This window comes from Natrix helvetica, assembly GCF_964273705.1.
Source record: "Natrix helvetica genome assembly, chromosome: 1".
In the NCBI taxonomy this organism is placed as follows: domain Eukaryota; kingdom Metazoa; phylum Chordata; class Lepidosauria; order Squamata; family Natricidae; genus Natrix; species Natrix helvetica.
This window is the reverse complement of record NC_138548.1, coordinates 346191773-346204605: the sequence shown is the minus strand read 5'-3', so window position 1 is coordinate 346204605 and position 12833 is coordinate 346191773.

Genomic DNA, 12833 nt, shown 5'->3' with positions numbered 1-12833 from the left:
GACCCCAACATAGCACAATTAACAATGCGCTACAAAAAAAGCGCATACACTGTACCCATTGTACAGCATTTACTACATTCGCTAGGCCCAGGAATTTTTTTTCCTAAATTGGACATGGCGCAGGCATACCAACAGTTGCCTGTAGAGGGCGCCACAGCGGAGGCTCAAACCATTGTGATGTACAGGGGTGCATTCAAATGCCACCGCCTGCAATTTGGAGTTATCGCCCCTGGACTGTTCCAAAGCGTCATGGGACGACTTTTGCAGGGGATACCAGGAGTCGTCCCCTATTTTGATGACATCTTGGTATCGGCTGCAAATGAGGCGCAACTTTTAAAAAGAGTTCGAATGGTTTTGGCTAGAATTAGAGAAAAGGGCCTCCAGCTTAAAAAAGAAAAATGCAAAATTAATGTACCGAGGGTCGAGTTCCTGGGGTACATGATCGATGGCTCTGGGGTTCACCCAACATCACAAAAAGTAAAAGCAATTCAGGAAGCCCACCCACCCCGCACGCAAACCAAGCTGCAGGCATTCCTCGGGCTCCTTAATTTCTACAGCATCTTTCTTAAACAGAAAGCTACCATCGCTGAACCGCTCCACCATCTTCTGGCCAAGAACGCCAAGTGGTCCTGGGGCCCAGCCAAGGCCGCCGCATTCGCCGTGGTCAAGTGACTACTGACAGCTGACTCTCTGCTAGTCCAATACAGCCAGACCCTGCCACTGGTGTTAACAAACAAGCAAGTCCTAGAAGCTCCAGCCGCGGCCTGGGAAAAGTTCCAGGAGGTTCCACCGAGCAGAGCTGGAGAGCAGACAGGCCTGTCCGACCTGCCCAAAGAACCAGTTCCAAATGAACTGCGCAGGTCTAGTAGGACAAAACAAAAACCTGCCTACCTATGGGATTACGTGACCAATAGAAACATCCTAACTAAGAGGGGAGGGGTGTTAGATATTAACTCTGTCTGCTATAGTTTCCAAACAGGTCCTCTGTTCAGGCGGGAACAGAGATTGAATCCTATTGGTTAAGAGGTCTGACAGTTCCCTATAAAAGGGCTGCTGTCAGACCAAGAAGTTGCTGGATTGTACAGACTTGTTGCATTACAATAAAGAGCTGTTGTTGCGTTAAGCCAGTGTCTGCCTTCTCACTACCCGATCTAACATTAACCAAAATCAAAGTTTCATTTCATTTATTTTTTCTTCACAGGCACAAATTCCAGAAATGATTTCCACATAAAAACATATTTTCCTCTTTAAATAAAGGATTCAGTTGAATAATTCCTGCTTTATCTTCCTTGCTATGGAAATAGTATGCTTTTCTATTTACACCTAGTAATCTTTGTGAACAGTCACCATTTTTTATGTACAAAATTTATTGTATTCTTCCAAATTCTTTGGGGAACATCTTTCTTCTTCTTCTTCTTCTTCTTCTTCTTCTTCTTCTTCTTCTTCTTCTTCTTCTTCTTCTTCTTCTTCTTCTTCTTCTTCTTCTTCTTCTTCTTCTTCTTCTTCTTCTTCTTCTTCTTCTTCTTCCTCTCTCTCTCTCACACACACACGAAAAAGAAATAAAGAAAGAAAAAAAGACAAAAGGTATTCCAGAGATTTGAGGTATGTCTTTTGTTTAAAGAAACACCAGAAATTCAGTTTAAAAGGGACTGAAACTCTCTCTGGTGCTTATTCACTGTAATACTGCTAGTGAAATAAATATCCCGGTAGCTATTTTATCTTATTTTCTAGCCATTTTTAGAAAAACAACCTATTTAATCATCAAAATCTAAAATCAAAATTTCATTTTTATTTCTTTTGAGCAGAAAGTCCAGAAACGATTTCCAACTGGAAACAAAGCTAGGTACATTCTTTTCTCTAATTAAAATGCAGGCAGTCCTCGACTTACAACCAAAATGGATCCCCAAAATTTCCGTTGTTAAATGAGAAATTTCTTAAGTGAGTTTTGCCCCATTTTATGACTTTTTTTGCCATGTTTGTTAAGTGAATCACTGCAGTTTTAAAATTAGTAACACGGTTGTTAAGTGAATCTGGCTTGCCCATTGATTTTGCTCATTAGAAGGTTGCAGAAATGGATCACATGACTCTGCAACCATCATAAATATGAACCAGTTGTCAAGCATCCAAATGTAAATCGCAGGACTCCCGGGCATGCTGCAACGGTCATAAGTCTGAAAAATGGTCATTTTTGAATGGTCACAAAATGAACTGTTGTAAGTCAAGGATTTCCTGTGGTTAATTTTGCCATCTCTGCCAATTTCATCACTTTATGATGGCTGCAGAGACCCAAGGTCACGTGATCATCTTTTGTGACTTTCTGACAAGCAAAGCCAAGAAGAGCCCCGGTGGCCCACTGGTTAGAATGCAGTATTGCAGTCCAACTCTGCCCATAGCCACGAGTTCGATCCTGAAAGGGCTCAAGGTAGACTTCCAATCTTTTGAGGTTGGTAAAATGAGGATCCAGATTGTTGGGGGTGTTAGATACTTCCCCCTCTATTGCTGCTAAACAATGGAAGTCTCCACTCAGGTCCTCTGTTGCCGGCGGAGCACCTGATTGGCTGAGAGGATGGACAGCTCCCATTTAAAAGGGGAGCTGTCCGACCATCTCCTCAGTGGATGTCTGCATGTACTTCAATAAAGAGCTGTTATCGCTAGCCTCTTGTGCCTTCCTTTACCCGATCTAACAGGGGGCAATATGCTGACTTTGTAAACTGCCCAGAGAGTGCTGTAAAACATATGGGGCAGTATTTGTCTAAGTTGTCAATGTTGAACTGGACCTGAAGAAGCCATTTTCCCTGTTCAGCGTTGCCACACAATGCGGGAACAGAGAGTGTGGGGTTTGTTTCGTGTCTACATACAGTGGCTTGCCAGTTTTGGAAGGGATGTGGTTTACTAATTTCCTTCTAAATATAGTTTCAGGCATCCTCTTCCACCCCTCCTTACAGCAGGAGGGAAGCTGCTATCAGCCTGCTCTGAAGAAATTGCGGTATGAAAAACCATGCTAGGTGAGCGGCTATTCCGTTTATAAAACACCGCATGCTATGGGGAAAGACTCTGAGAGTAATGTATTTTCTGTTTGCAAAAGAGCTTTTGAATCTCCCTTTTTTTTCTGACTAGACTGATACACAGGGAATAAGAACAGTCATTCCAAGCTGTGTTATTTGAACGAATGCAGCAAATAATAACTCATTCTTCCAAGCTGAGGTATTTCAGCAACAGAGACCCAAGGACTCTCTATTATAAGGGTGTCAAACGGAAGAGCTCTGTTTTCGCTGACAGAGGGTTGCAGGAGGCTGTTGCAACTGAAAACAGAGCTTGTTTTCACTGGCAGGGCGCTCGGTCCACCACAGGTGGCCCTGACACAAGTGACATCGAGCTGGCCACGCCCCTGTCCCCCCTCATCCCCACGAGGTCAAACACAACCCTGATGTGGCCCTCAATGAAATTGAGTTTGACACCACTGCTCTAGTATCTCTCCATGATTGTAAGAAGAAAAGAAAAATCTGAAAAATGGCTGCTTTAGGATGGCTGCTATAATCTGACCAATGCAGGGCTGGTTTGTTAAATCCAACACACACTGCCAGATCAGAGGTGGTATTCAGCCGGTTCTGACCAGTTCTGGAGAACTGGTAGCGGAATTTTTGAGTCGTTGGGAGAACTGGTAAATATCACCTCTGACTGGCCCCGCCCCCATCTATTCTCTGCCTCCCGAGTCCCAGCTGATCGGGAGGAAATGGGGATTGAACCGATGCAACAAATAATGTCCTCAGAGGTGAGGCATTTCAGCAACTGAGACAGAAGAACTCTCCAGAATCTCTCCATGGTTGCAAGAAGAAAGCAGCTGCTTTAGGATAGCTACTATAACCTGGCCAGTGTAGGGCTGGACTTCTAAATCCAATACAGACTGTGACAGATGTAACACAGGATGTCCTCAACTTACAACAGTTCATTTAGTGATCATTCAAAGTTACAACAGCACTGAAAAAGTGACTTATGACCATTTTTCACATTTACGATGATTGCAGCATCCCCATGGTCACGTGATCAAAATGTGGATGCTTGGCAACTGGTTCATATTTATGACGGTTGCAATGTCCCGGGGTCATGTGATGCAGCAAGAAAGGTCATAAAATGGGGCAAAATTCACTTAACAAATGCCACACTTAGCAACAGAAATTTTGGGCTCAATTGTGGCCGTAAGTTGAGGATTTCCTGTACATCACGGTTAAACAGTTATAACACATCCCTTATCTAGTTCTCCAGTTACACCAGGACTGCAATTCTCAAAACATTCAATTAACAGAATTTTTGTCCAAGTGTCCTCAGCAAAGGTAGTTTCTTAGGGGGAGAAATCTCACTGATTGAATCTCCTGGCCTGTTAAGGAGAGAACAAACATACGTAGAAAAAGGGAAATGCAATTTTAAAACCTTAGTTTCTTTTATAAATAACAACAACGATTCTTAGCTCACTTACACTGTTGTGTGGAAACATCCAACAGTTGAACTGTATTACTAGAGGTTGTTTTCCTTTCAGATTGGGAACAGATAACCACAACTGTACACGGGTAGAGAGAACATTAAGCAGTGGAGACCGACACCATTTCCGCTAGTTATATTGAGACCGTCTCACTTGCACGTAGCCTTTCTATTTTGGATTGCAATTGACCATGGATGCTGACCACGTCTATGAAAACGTCAAGTCTTTTAAAGGTTCCTCATCCAGAAGAAGAAGTGCAAAATTAGAGGTTGTTCCACAGGCAGGTAAGTTTATTAATTTCAGGAAAGTCTCTCAGACTGAGGAAGGCAACTTTAAAAAAAAAACTCCATTCCTTTTCAGTTTTTTTTAATAGCAATTGATATGTAAGTGAAAATGGAAGCCTACATAACGGTTAGCTGTTCCACTGATTAATTGTTCTCATTGACAGAACATTTCTCCTTAATTCTAGTGTGCTTCTCTCCTTGATTAGTTTCCATCCATTGCTTCTTGTCCTGCCCTCAGGTGCTTTGGAGAAGAGGTTGACCCCCTCTTCTTTATGGCAGTTTATGAGAATTTGGACCACTCCTATCATCTCACTTCTAGTCCTATTTTTTCATTATGCTAGACATACCCAATTTCTGTAACCATTTGTTATATGTTTTAGCCTCCAGTCCCCTAATCATCTTAGTTGCTCTTCTCTGCATTCTTTCTAGAGTCTCAGCATCTTTTTTATATTGTAGCAACCAAAACTGGATGCAGTACTCCAGGCGTGGCCTTACCAAGGCATTATAAAGGGATACTACTACTTCAAGTGATCTTGATTCTATCCCTCTGTTAATGCAGCCTAGGATTGCATTGGCTTTTTTGGCAAAGACAACACAGCGCTAGCTCATATTTAAGTGATTGTCCACTAAAGGTCTAAGATTGTTCTCACAGTTGTTACCATTGAGCCAGCTACTACCTATTCTATACCTATGCATTTGGTTTTTTTTCTTGCCTAAATGTAGAACATTATGTTTCTTACCATTGAATTTTGTGCCCCGTGTTCAAATCAGTCAAGATCCTTCTGGATTTTGAGCCTATCTTCTGCAGTGTTGCTATTCTTGCCAGCTTGGTGTCATCTCCAAATTTGATGAGTTCCCCTTAACTAAACCTTTCATGAAGATATTGAAGAGTACTGGGCCAAAGTCACAACTTTGAGATACCCCACTGCATTCTTCCCTTTGATGTAGATGCAGTTCCATTAAGGACTATGCCTTAAATGCAGTTGGTCAGTTAATAATGAATCCATTTGGTGGTGATGCTGTTTAATGTACATTTTTCTATCTTATCAAGTAGTAGATTATGGTCTACTTTATTAAATGCCTTACTGAAGTCAAGTTAATTATGTCCACAGCATTTTGCTGGCCCACTAATTTTGTCACCTTATCAAATATTGCAGTAAGATGTGACTGGCATCATCTGTTTTGACAAACCCGTGTTTGGTTCTGGTTATAACTTTGCTTGCCTCTAGATGTTCACATATTCATTGCCTGATTATTTTTTCCAGAATCTGCCCAGGTACTAATGTCAGGCTGGTAGGTCTGTAGCAGGGGTGATGCAGGTTTCTGAAAAATGCCCTAATTGATTCATGAGTCTCGAGTCAAGTTTCAAAAGAAATCTAGTCATTTATTAGGAGCACCATTTGGCAAGACCTTATTGCAGTCAGATCTGAGCCTCATTTGAATTATAGCTGAACTTTACCCCTGTTCCTTCCTCCCCTTTCAGTCTGTGTCATAAATCACATTCCCTAATGAGGTGCACCCCTCCCAAGCCTGCTGCAGTAATCTGTGATCCGACTTTAGACAAGAGTATGTGTGGAATGCGCTGCCCCCTTTCCTCACCATGGCAACTTTATGAGTTGACAGGTCATATAACTTACCTTCCCTACCGGTTTGCAAATGTGAGTGCGCATGGATGTGCTTTTGGCTAAAAAAGAATCTAAATGGGATGCCAGGCACGGGTGGGCGGAGCAATTTTCGCTACTGGTTCAGGCGATCCGGTGCGAACGAGTAGAATACCACCTCTGGTCTGTAGTATCCTGGATTCATTATGTTTCCTTCTTTGAAAACGGGAAGCACATGAGCCCTTATCAAGTCATCTGGTAGTTCCTTGAGATCTGTTTGGCCCCACTGAATTTAATATAAAGAAGTAAATGCCTTACTTGATAAAATCTTGGAATATCACATGTGTCAAACTTTGGAAGGTCAAGGAGAACATGCTGAACTAAAAGAATAAATAGTCTGGCTTTCTAACGCAACTTTCATTATGTAGTTTAGTAGAAGTCTCAGGCAATCTGCAAAATACATAAGATAAAACCTCCTATCCACCCGTGTTAGAATAGCATTCCAAATGATTTCGCTTGAATTCTGCAGATCATCGAATATATCCTCGTTGGTTTTGGATTGTGCTGTGGCTTTCCTGCTCTGGGAATGTTCTTTTGGCGGTGATAGTAACGAGGGTTTATGGTGAGTACTGTAGGAAGAGAGAGCACGATGAGTTTCTGTAAGTAAAAAGGCACCGAGCAAGAGGTCTGAAGAAGCAAAGATTAAAAGCATCCTTTCTCAAAGAAGAGTAGCTAAGACAGCTTTGATAAAGGAGAGTATTTGTGGCTCAGGGTTGAAATCAGGAGCCCTTGGTGCTCTTTGAACTTGGTTGTTTTATAGTAGATGTTTCATTACCCAGGACCATCAATCTTATCAACATCTGCCTAACTACATGCTTACAATTCGATGGAGAAACTTATCAAGAAATCAAAAGTACACTTCTAGGGTCACTATTTTCAGGACTTGTAGCAGTAATGCAACATCTCTTCACAAATTTTGTTAGTTTATCGAAATATAAAACACAAAGGAAAATAAAACACAAAGGAAAATAAAACACAAAGGAAAATAAAACACAAAGCAAAATAAAACACAAAGCAAAATAAAACTAGGGGAAGAAAAAAGGCAAGAAGAGAAGATGTGGGGTAGAAAGGGAAAAAGAAAAAAAACATTGAATTCCAACTCTCTTTAGCATAGTAAAGGATAATAAAATTACAACCTCAACTTTTTACTTTTACACAATAATGTATACTAGTCATTTCTATAATAAGAATATCTAATCAGCAAAAACAAAATTAAAGTTTCAATTTTTTTCCCATCAAAAGCACAAAATCCAGAAGCGATTTCCAAATGGAAACAAAATTACATATATGTTCTCTTCTTTGGATAAAAAAAATCAATTTAACCACCTGTGCTTTTCTTGCTGTGGGAAATAGTATATATTTCTATTTGCTCATTAATCTTTATAGACTGTCAAAATTTAAATTAACAAAATTCACTATATATTTTTTAGATTGTTTAATCCTAAAGGGAAAAAACATTTTAAAAACAATTTTAAAACAGCAAACTTTTCTTTAAAAAAAATTGTAAACTCAATAAGTTCTAATACTTTTTGTTTTAATAATATTTTACAAAATTATGCAAGCATTATATATAAAGGGGAAAAAATTCAAACCTGCTTTCTAAACCCCAAACTGTATTAAAACTGTCTTTCAATTATTTATATCACACCAATAAAAATCCAACTAACTCCAATTAGCTCATTAAATTTAAGTCATCCCCTCCAATTTATCCTCATGGAAAAAAATCTTTTTTCTCTCTCAGGAATATCTATCCTCCCTTTTCCTCAAAAAATTCTCAATAAAGTCCCAAAGTTGTTCTATTAAAAGTTGTAGATTAACTTGGAGCTTTTCCTCATAGAATAAAATCAGCTTTTTCTCTGGAATATCTTATCTGATCCATGAAAAAAAAGTCCCAATCTTGTCCTCCTAAGAGTTGTAAATTTACAGGAATAAAATTCACTTTACTCTTGTTTCAATTGTGCTGAGAAGGTTGTGTTCAAACCATCTTTGTAATAAGAGTTGGTGTCAGATTTGTATTCCAAAGTTGCAGTTAAGTTATTTGCATTGTCAGATATTTGTGGAGTTGTCTCAGTGGGTTGATAATTTTCTACACCCAACTGCACCTCTTGCTCTTTTTTAATATCATCTATATCAGCGATGGCGAACCTTTTTTGGCTCGCGTGCCACAAGTGGGGGGAGCGCAGGGGGGTCATGTGCGGGCGTGCCGCACCCATAATGCAACGCGCAACCCCCCGTGTGCATGCGCGCACAACGCGCAACCCCCCCATTTTAACATGCTTTTTTCACCCTCCCCAGGCTCAGAGGCTTTATAGGAGCCTGGGGAGGGCGAAAAGAGCCTCCCCCGCCCCCCGGAGGCCCTCCGGAGGCTTCAGGGACCGTCCGGAGGCTTCCCTGAAGCCTTTGGAGCGCTTAAAATGACCCTCCGAGCAAACTGGAAGTGACTTCCGGGTTGCTCGGAGGGTCATTTTAAGCGCTCCGAAGGCTTCAGGGAAGCCTCCGGACAGTCCCTGAAGCCTCTGGGGGGCGGGGGAGGCTCTTTTCGCCCTCCCCAGGCTCCTATAAAGCCTCTGGAGCCTGGGGAAGGCGAAAAATAGCTTTTAAAAAGGTGAACTCAGCTGGCCAGTGCGCGCATACACACTGGCCAGCTGACAGGGAAGTGCCTCGCGTGCCCTGACAAATGGCTCCGCGTGCCACTTGTGGCACGCGTGCCATAGGTTCGCCATCACTGATCTATATAATGGTGCTGTCCCTTGGACTGCATGGCAATCAAACCGGTCAGTCCTAGAGGAGATCAACCCTGACTGCTCTTTAGAAGGCCAGATCCTGAAGATGAAACTCAAATACTTTGGCCACCTGAGTATTTGAGTTGGAAGAAGGAACTCCTCCCATGAGAAGGAAGGACTCACTGGAGAAGAGCCTAATGCTGGGAAAGATTGAGGGCAAAAGAAGAAAGGGATGACATAGAATGAGGTGGCTGGATGGAGTCACCGAAGCAGTCGGCATGAGCTTAAATGGACTCCACAGGATGGTAGAGGACAGGAAAGCCTGGAGGAACGTTGTCCATGGGGTCACGATGGGTCGGACACGACTTCGCAACTAACAACAATGTATAATTTATATTTTAGTACCTAATCCATGGGTGTCAAACTCGCTGTGTCATGTTGCTGTCACGTGATGTTTCACGACAAGGGTTTACAAAATGAGTGATTCTGTGTAAAGATTTTTCAAGAGCTTCCTTAATAAACAAACTTGAGCTCAGGTTTAAACATTTTAGTAGTGCCCTCTAGTGGTCAATATATTATTTATTTATTTATTTATTTATTTACTTACTTACTTACTTACTTACTTACTTATTTATTTATTCTGTTTGTGGCCAATCAGAATTCATGAAAATTGGGGAAATTTCAATCACCCACAACAAAGCAATTCAAGGCTACAGGTTATTTTAAAACTGGTGAAACAGAACCACAACTTTCTATCCTTATGTTTCTCCACCAAAATTAAGAAGAAAAGGTACTCCACACTTCCTTATTTTAGCTTGCCTCCAGCAACACTTTTCCTTGTCCTTTAACAATAAAAAAAGTCTTAAAAATGACACAGAGCTTCAAAACAGGAGTGTTATCTAGTAAGATTAATAGTCTCATAAATTGATTAAGAAAGAAAAGGCACAACTTATTGCACATTTGAAAAACAAATTCCAAATGGCTATGCCGGCCTGGCCTAATTCCAGCTTTCCCTCCTCAGCTTGTATTTTTAAATTTTATGGTGTGGTTTTAAGGTTTAAGTTTTTAATTCTTATAAATTTGTACAGGGGATATTTAATTCAATTTTAGTTATGTATATTATTGAGTGTATGGTTTTTAAATTTGTACCTGTACACCACCCCGAGTCCCTTCGGGGAGAGGGGGTGGTCTAGAAGTTTAATAAATAAATAAATTAATTATTACTCAAACAATGAAGTGGTTGCAGCAACAATATCTACATAATGTTCAAGAGAGACAATCAACAAGCCAAAAGGGGAACAAAAGGACCAAAGCACCTCCCCACCAGCAATCAATAATACCCAATGAGCAGAGATTAACACTAAGATTAAAATGAGACCAACATCAAGAAGTAAATAATATCCCTAATCAAGGAACTGCCAAACAAATTAAGCAGCCCAATCAAGGAACCATCAACAGTGACAGGACAAGCCATTAGTATATAAATTGTGTGGAAACCTAGCTCTCTATGAGCATTGGCAAAGTTAACCTAGCTTGGGGAATGAAACTTCTGCAAGAAAACAATCAAGCTCAGAGAGCACCAAGGACCCCTTAGGACAATTTCTGAGGCCCAGGTTTTTGTTATTTGTTTTAAATAATAATTACATTGAGCTTGAAAGTACAGATAAAGCGGAACAAAAACAGAACTAAGTCTGAAATATCCTAAAGGAAAAAGTCTAAATAATCTAGACCAGGGATGGCGAACCTATGGCACGCGTGCCACAGGTGGCACGCGGAGCCATTTGTCAGGGCACGCGAGGTGCTGCCCTGTCAGCTGGCCAGCGTGCATGTGCGCGCTGGCCAGCTGAGTTCACCCTTTTTAAAAGCCATTTTTCGCCCTCCCCAGGCTCCAGACGCTTTATAGGAGCCTGGGGAGGGTGAAAAGAGCCTCCCCCACCCACCACTGAGGTCCTCCGGAGGCTTCATGAGCTTCTGTAAAGCCTCCGTAGCACAAAAATCCAGCCCTACGGGCAAACCAGAAGTTCAGGAATGGACTTCCGGTTTGCTCGGAGGGTCGTTTTGAGCTCTCTGAAGGTGTCAGGGAAGCCTCCTGATGGTCCCTGAAGCCTTCGGAGCGCTCAAAATGACCTTCCGAGCAAACCGGAAGTCACTTCCAGTTTGCTCAGAGGGTCGTTTTGAGTGCTCTGAAGGGGTCAGGGAAGCCTCCTGACGGTCCCTGAAGCCTCTGGAGGGCGTCCGGGGGAGGCTGTTTTCACCCTCCCCAGGCTCCTATAAAGCCTCTGAAGCCTGGGGAGGGCGAAAAAAGCATGTAAAAATGGGGGGGAAGCGCCTGTAGTGCACGCATGCGCACTGAGGGGGTCGCACATTGCATTATGGGTGCAGCACGCCCGCACACGACCCACCTGCGCTCCCCCCACTTATGGCACGTGAGCCAAAAAAGGTTCGCCATTGCTGATCTAGACTAACTGCTAACACAGCTGCTAAGGAAAAAAAATGAAAAATTAACAGACAGGAAAAAAAGAAAACAAAAGAAGAAAGAAAAAAAAGTAAGAATCAAACCTTTTTATTGAAATAAACCTGAGTTCATTTTATACCTGAACAGAATTTCGAGGTTTCTATGAGAAGGAAGGTTGGTCTATTGCAATCCTGAAGTATGGGCCACATATCTACTTAGGTAATCTCTGTTTAAGACTGCTTGTTTAGTGACCATCCACAGTTATGACAGTGATGAAAAAGTAACTTTATGATCAATTCTCACAATGGTCCAGAACACAATATCAGGGATGTTGTACATTCTAATTATGTAACTCTACTTTAATTCTGGTTAATTCCTTTATAGACCTGGGATGCATTTCTTCAAAAGCGGTAAACGGATGCCCACAAAACTTTGAGGAAATGACTGGAATTCAAATAAACATCGATGAAAATAAAACAAATGGCCAATTACAAGCATTCAGGTCCTGTCTAAGACAGCATTTGTGTGAAGCTACAAATGCATTTACAGGTACACTCAAATTGTTGGCTCAAAGTTTCCTGTGACCCATTTTATAATTACTCAGAAACTACTATCCCCTTAAAGCTCTGTCTTTTTGTTTGTTTGTTTGTTTGTTCATTCATTTATTTTCACATTTCTGGACTGCCCATCTCTCTCAAAGAGATATTCATCACATTACTTCTCTCCCCCCTCCCTCCCCTCTCAACTCTAACAGCTCTTTCTGCATGTTCTGCCTGTATCTCAGGACTATATTCTTTCTACTGCACTTCAAGTGGTGTACGATCCACTAACATTTAGGCAGTAAGCCTTAAGGGAGTCACCAAACACTCAGAAGAATGTTTGGAGAGAAATCTCGTGGCTCTATTGATGCAGTTCAGAGTCCAGGATTCTGAAGATGAAATGGAGGAAATCTATGGGGCTTAATCTGTCTTTGTAGCCCCACGGAGCATCTCCAGTGGTGAGGGACTCCCATGCCTGCAGGCACACTAAGCCACAGATTTCAGATCCCTGCCTGGGACCTAGTGAAGCTGGTTCCCCATTGTGACTCAGTGGTCTATGTGAACCGTTGTAAATAAGCCCAGTGATTTTACACGTAATAAATACACCCCCATGCAAAATCACCTTAAAAACTGAATTAATTAAATTAATTAATTAATTAATTAATTAATTAATTAATTAAACTTCTAGACCGCC